Genomic DNA, 7,502 nt, shown 5'->3' on the forward strand with positions numbered 1-7,502 from the left:
GGCGAACCCTTCGAACACTTTTCACGGGACTTGAAGAGACTTGCACACAGCTGCAATTTTGGAACCTTGAATGACTCCATGGTCAGGGACCAGGTTGTCTTTGGCACAAATAATCCCAAATTGCGCGAAAAGATGCTGAAAGTTAAGGACCTTACTCTACTGAGGGTGGAGGAAATTTGCAAGGCTGAAGAGGTATGCGCCGAACAAAACAATACATGGGCTCAAGCGGAGAAGCAAGTAGCACGAATTGAAAAGCGCCAGCAAGGCAAATTTTCAGCCTGTGAACAGTGTTCAGAGTGTCCGGAGCAAGACGAGGCCCAACGAGAACAGGAAGTTGCCCGGATAAAAACACGCAGGCAGTTCAAATGTTCTAAGTGCAACCGCTTCCACGAACGTGGCAGATGCCCAGCATTCGGCAAAACATGCTTCCGGTGCCGTGGCGCTAACCATTTTTCGGCCTGTTGCACAAAAGTGTCTCAAGTAAGTGAAGTACGCGGCGAGCAGGAAGGTTTTGAAATACTCGACGTCAGCCTAGGCAACAGAGCTGATTGGGTCATTCACGCGAGGGTGGCTTCCCAAGTAGTGTCCCTGAAAGTAGACACGGGCTCGCAAGCGAATTTATTGCCTTATTCCGTTTTTCAAAGGCTCAAAGCGAAGTCTGGTTTAAGAGCAAGCCACTCCGTCCTCCGCTCATACACCGGTGACGTTATAAAGCATATCGGCGTGGCTACGCTGCAAGTGCTTGTGAACGACCAAAGGGGGTACTTCGACTTCTTCATTGTAAAGAAGAGCAAGCAGGCCATATTGGGACTTTCTGCAAGTGAAGCGCTAGGTCTGTTGTCACGTTCTGTGAACGCTGTGCACACGAACAGCACTGACCAAGTGGTTCAGGAATTTTCCGAGTTGTTTCAGGGCATCGGCTGCCTAGCACGCCATTACCACATGGTTCTGCGCGAGGATGCAACACCGGTAGTTCAGCCGGTGCGACGGGTGCCCTTGGCGTTGCTCGAGCCCCTGCGAGAAGAGCTGGATCGGATGGAGCGTGCTGGCATCGTGGTCAAAGTCAGCGAACCGACTGATTGGGTGAGCCCGTTTGTTGCAGCAAGAAAAAAGGATGGGAAACTGCGCATATGTATTGACCCCAGGCGAATTAACGAGTGCCTGAAGCGAGAACATTATCAAATGCCTAAACGTGATGACATTGAGGCTGAGCTTGCCGGGGCCGCCTTTTTCTCTCGCATCGACGCATATTCGGGGTTCCATCAAATCCCCTTAGATGAAGCTACATCGAAGGTATGCACAATTGGAACACCTTTTGGGCGCTACCGTTTCTTGCGACTTCCCTTCGGCATTGCTTCGGCGCCTGAGGTTTTCCAGAGAACTATGAATGAAATATTCGACCAGGCTCCAGGGGTCCGAATCTATGTCGATGACATTTTGATATGGGGGAGCACAAGGGAAGAGCACGATACTCGCCTCCGCACAGCCTTGCAACTAGCCAAAAAGGCCGGCCTGACGCTCAATGCAGCGAAATGCAAATTCGGTGTCACAGAAATTGACTTCTTGGGTGACGTCATAAACAAAGACGGAATAAGACCTAACCCCGCACTGATCGCACCATTAGGTGAAATGCCTCAGCCAAAGGACAAAGCCGGCGTTCACAGAATGCTCGGAGTAGTGAACTACTTCGGGAAATATATACCGCATCTGGCGGAAAGGACGACGCTTCTACGAAGCCTCATTAAGAAAGACACCCTTTTTGAATGGTCTGAAAACCACTGTAAAGAATGGCAAGCTGTCTGTGATACACTAAGCGGTCCACCTTTGCTAGCCATTTTCGATCCTGCTAGAGAGACCAAGATCGTTGCTGATGCTTCGAAAAATGGGATTGGTTCTGCCCTTCTTCAGAACTACGGTGATAGTTGGAGGCCGGTCGCCTATGCATCACGCACAATGACGGAGGCAGAACAAAGATACGCGCAAATCGAGAAAGAAACAATGGCCATTACTTTCGGTTGTGAAAAATTTTTTCATTTCGTTTACGGCCGCAAGTTCGCCATCGAAACAGACCACAGACCATTGATAGCAATTGCTTCGAAAGCCATTGGTGACATGCCACCAAGACTCCAACGCTTTTTCCTGCGCTTGCTAAGGTACGATTACGTTCTTCACTTTGTCCCAGGCAAACAGCTATTCCTGGCCGATATGCTTTCAAGGTCGTCGCCAGCCGTTCCAAGCGAACATGATGACTTCACTGATGACGTCGACGTTCATGCAGTGAGCGTGACTTCGGAGCTGGTAAGCAAGAAAATGTTTGATCGACTGGCAGAAGCGACAGCCTCTGACCCAGACTTGCAGACAGTGTTGCGGCAACTAAGGAATGGAGAAGAAATTGAAGGCTGGATGAAACCTTTTGGTCCTGAGTTATCAGAGGTTGATGGCATTATTATGAAGGGGACAAAGGTCGTCATTCCGAAGATTATGAGAGCTGAAATACTGGGTCGCATTCATGAAGGTCACTTAGGCATAAATAAGTGCAAAGCGAGAGCCCGTCTCTTGGTATTCTGGCCGAGACTGAACGCCGACATTGAAACCATGGTGAAGTCCTGTTCTGTTTGTCAAAAGTACGCGTACAAACAAGAAACCGAACCAGTGGTGCTTAGGCCGATCCCAGACCATGCCTGGTACAGGGTGGGTGTTGACATCTTTATGTACGGCGGGAACTCCTACCTGTGCGTGTTCGATGCCTTTTCAAACTTCCCTGAAGTCGAAAAGCTTACTGACACAACGTCATGCACTGTCATTGCTAAGCTTAGCTCAATTTTTGCACGGTATGGAATTCCGTTGGAAGTCTGCACCGACAACGGTCCTCAGTTTTCATCACATGAATTTGCTTTGTTCGCCTCTAGATACGACTTCAAGCATGTGACGTCGAGTCCTCGATTCCCACGGTCCAATGGCCTCGCCGAGAAGGGAGTCCAAATTGTCAAAAGAATAATGAAGAAGACTGGCGAACTCAACGAGGACTTCTGGTTGGGCCTTCTCGGTTATCGCTCGACTCCACTAGCCGAAGGCCGCTCCCCTGGAGAGCTTCTTCAAGGCAGAAAATTACGCACTCGGCTACCAGACTTCGTGTCATGCTCCAGTCAACAGACGTCCCGGCGCCAACCACGCCAGCAAATGCCCTCCAAAGGAAAAAATCTGCCCGAACTCAAGAAAGGCGCAGTTGTAAGAGTACGAGGGGATGCATGGGACTGCAAGGCTCGAGTCATGGGCCTGGTTGCTCCAAGGTCCTATCGCGTGCTTACAGAGGACAACAGAATGCTTCGACGCAACCGACAACATCTTCTGGCCACACGTGAGCCATTCCAAAGCGAGTTAACGGAAGATGACTCTGATAGCGAAGACATTTCCCAGGAAAACGCGGAAGCTTCACAGTCTCCAACACAGCCCACGCAAGCCCAGGAAAATTCGGGAGCATCGCTGTCTACAACACAGCCCACGCAATTTATGCCAAGGCGATCCACCCGACAGAAGAGACATCCCAATCGTCTTCACTACGGCCAGAATTTCCAGCAAGTGTCGCGTATTGTGCTCTCAGACTTTTAAAGACTACACCGAGGAAGATGTATTGTATCAGTCGCGCATGCGCTCTTTGTATGGGCCCGGTCCGTGATATCTGATATCTGTAACACGTGGCCGTTATCATGCAGCCGCCTGTAGGCTATATATACCAGCAAGCAATCCCGAATAAACGTTCTTCTTCTTGTTGCTTCCACGCTGCGTGTTCGTTGTTGGACGCCGGAAAGGACGGGACACAAGAAAAAAGGAAGGACGTGCACAGGCGCTGACTATCAAATGAATTTTTATTTTCGAAATACAGAGAATATATAGCAATCATAAGGGGGTGGAACATAGATAAAAGGGCTGCTCAGTCACCGGAATCCAGAAGACAGTCACGTCAGTAGATAAAACATATTGGTAAATGTAGTGGCGGTGAAAGACGATAAGGAGACCGGAGGGTGTAAAGAGCCATGGCGCGAAAAATATCATGTCCCACCAACTCGCCCAATCAGCAATTTTGACTCATATTGGTGGCCTGTTTCCTCCTTTGCAGTGATGCATCAGATACCACTATACATTAATCGCCACGTAGTATTCACCTACGACCGCTAAATAACTTCAAATCGAATTTTTGTTTCATAATGTTTCAGTTTCGGTTTCAACATTCATCTGACGTCAAACGTCCGTGTAGGTCACGTGAGGCTCGAACAAACTGCAATGCAATGGCTGCTGCTTCATTCGTTGTGATGCCGGCTCTTGGGGCAGGCTGTCTTTAGCGTTGTAGTGAATTAAAAAGACGAAGTAGCGATTACGTCGCCGTTTTTTTATGCCTTGCATGACCTTTAAGGACCTTTGACGTCACAGCCATCGTTCCGGTGTTGAAACCGAAACAGCATGTGAGAGAAAATTGATTCTAAATTATTTAGCGATAATAGTTGAATGCCGCGTGGTAACACATCTATAATAATACCTTATGCATCATTACAAAGGGGTGAACATACAAGCAAAAATTAAGAGTCTGTAGAGTCTGTAAGCTGTAAAAATTAAACAGTTATTCGACATACGGTGAACGACACGCTAATGTGTATCAAATGCCATCCCGAAAGGGACCTTTGAGGAATAATAAATAAATAAATAAATAAATAAATAAATAAGTAAAGGAGTGGATTTCAAGAATGAGTACGTATTGCAACCGCGCAAGAACGACGCAGGACAAGAGAGGAAAGCACAGGACAAGCCTAACCAGAAGCTGAAGTGAGTCCGATGGGCAAGTCAGTGTGGTACGTTTACAGGAAGAAGGTGGTCGCAGCTGACAAAGGAAAGAGTTAAATAGAGGTAATGGGAGAGACTTTGGTCATGCAGCGGACGTGGAGCTTTGCTTATGATAACAACTTCCACATCCGCCGGTATACATAAAACAAGCCATCCGTGATGTCATTCATGCTGAAGGAAGGCAGCTTCCCTTCCTTCAACAGGTGTCATCAACTGAACCCAAGTTCTACCCTCATGATGTCATAGCTGGTGAGTTTAAACTGCCCTGAGACGCCTTCTCAAGCAGTGCAGTGTGGAGACTTTACCTGCAGGCATACCGACAGCACAACAAAACAAGCAGCAAGGAATTTACCAGGAAGCTGTAAAAATTAAATAGTTATTCGACATACGGTGAACGACACGCTAATGTGTATCAAATGCCATTCTTCGTCGCTATGCTCTTTGAATTCTTTCATTTTAGAGAAAAAATGTTTTTCAGACGGAAGATATGAACGATACGATACAATGCGTGACAAGAGATCCGATACAAGTTACTGCGTGGAAACTTGAAAGGTTACTCGGGTTTTTGAAGCTTCAGTATGCGCCACTACTTATTTCGAGCCAGAGGACGCTTCGTCGAGAGGTGTTTAAAACACCCTTTAAGAGAGGTCAAAGCCTGCTAGCCGTGTTGTGTTGAGATGTCGGACTATATACGTCAAGCCGAACTTTTAAGAGGAGACCAGTCAAGCAGACGAAGGACCAGATTAGGCAGGCCCACTTCCGTTTTAACCTGAGTCTTTGGAGTGAGTGCGTCAATCATTGGCAGGGAATCTTGTATGCCACGCCCTGGGCCATTTATTTCGGGTGGCGGTGTTTTGGGCGCGGGAGGAGTCGTCCCTGCTGGAAGTGCTCGGCGTTGTACATTAGCGAAACCAACAACTACGCCTGAAGGATGAAGGAGCACAAAGCGGGTCTCAAACAAGTGAACAGGGAATGGAGCTCGGTGGCAGAACGCTTCGAGGCATCGCCCACAAGATTGACTGCGAGCGTACCATTGTGCCGGACACAGACCCGAGCCCGCGTAGAATGCCCTTACTTCAATCCTGGCATATTAAGCAGAGGCGGGTAAGCGTTATCCTCTCCTACCTCTTGCATCCATGGTCTACGTTCAGTGCCCCGGCGGATGACTGAACGAGGGCTTAAAAAGGCAAGCTGCAACCCGCCCCCAGTCACACCTGGTGAAGGAACCGAGTAGCTTCTGAAACCTCGTGTTTTTCAGGTTTTTTTTTTGTTCTTTGTAGCTTAAATTCCTTTCCCAGCCAAACCGATCTCTGTCGATTTTTTTTTCTTTTGAACGAGTGAAACCAGCATGAAAGCACAGCGTGGGCAAGATATTCTTGGTGGTAGTTTCTGCAGCTGGGGCCATAGTAAGCACGCCGAGAAGCGAGAAAGCTGCGAAGATGCGTGCTTAGCATGCGGAAAGCGGATAAGCCTTTGCATCTAGAAATAGCAGCCTACTCTCATAGAGGCGGACGTTTACAATACCTCCGAGGTACTTCGAGCACATCATCTGCTCCAGTCACTGTCCACCAGCGGCGTCCTCGTGCCAAACGCCTCGTCGCTTTCGGAGCAGCGCAGTACACCTCGCCTCACAGGGTTCCCAAGCCGCATGCATTGCGATCGCCATTCTACAAACACTGAGATGACAGCGCCGTCTGCCCATCCAAGACGGCTGCGATTTTGGCCAAAATTAATTCCATAAGGCTGAAGTAGCGCACACGCGGGTTGTTGCTTGAGAGAAAGAAATCATGAATTTTTTTCTAAAGGTTTGGAGAATAAAGGCTACGTGCAAGCTCAGACATATCAAAAAGCGAGACCCTATAGCAGCGTTTTCCTACTCCTTTTTCTTCTTCAGTGGAGCTCGCGAGAACACGCATGAGGGCGTTCGCATCATACCGGCGTATTCCCTTCCGCTGATAAGGTGAGGCTCCACACCTGTCGGTTGAGCCACAGAAGGCCAAAGCAGCATACCCCAGTTCTTAAAGCCTCCTTTCCTGCATACTCGTTATGTAATTCATCCCTCCATCTGCTTTCCGTGACTGTGCCCCTAATGGGCATTGTCCCCTTATGAAGGCTCTGCAAGCATGCAGAACAGAGACGATTGCACTGCCGGTGGATAAAGGTGCCTCATCGACAAGCTGTTATTGTTCTGGCGGGTGAGGCCTATAGACGTGCTAAGTAACTCTGGGATTCAAGGCACAATCAAGGACCGAGAGAGCAGAACTGCGGGATTTAATATGCAGGAAACTGAAGCACTGTGCAACGTTCTCGGAAGGGAGCAGCCATCTGGAACGCAGAGGAGGAAGGGTATGGCGAGAGAGGAGGTAAGTAGCGTAGTCCACCTGCGACAGCTGCTGTGAAACGCGCCTCCCGAAAAGAGGACCATGAGTGGCGCGCCGCCTCTGGAGCGACGATCTGGAAAGCAGGCCCAGATAAAAAAATACTCAGCGTGTAAAACTAAAAGGAGTGTTCTGGAGCTATCCATATGTGAGGTCGCTCTTATTTGCTCTAACATAACATATCTAAATGTGCAAATACCTTAAAAGCTATCACTGAATCTCCCCCTAATCAGGGGTAACCGTCGTGTCGATTTTTTTATCATTTGCCATCCTTTGCCATCCTTTCCA

The sequence above is a fragment of the Amblyomma mixtum genome, chromosome 8 (assembly GCF_055824585.1).
Source record: "Amblyomma mixtum isolate Tamu chromosome 8, ASM5582458v1, whole genome shotgun sequence".
Classification (NCBI taxonomy): Eukaryota; Metazoa; Arthropoda; class Arachnida; order Ixodida; family Ixodidae; genus Amblyomma; species Amblyomma mixtum.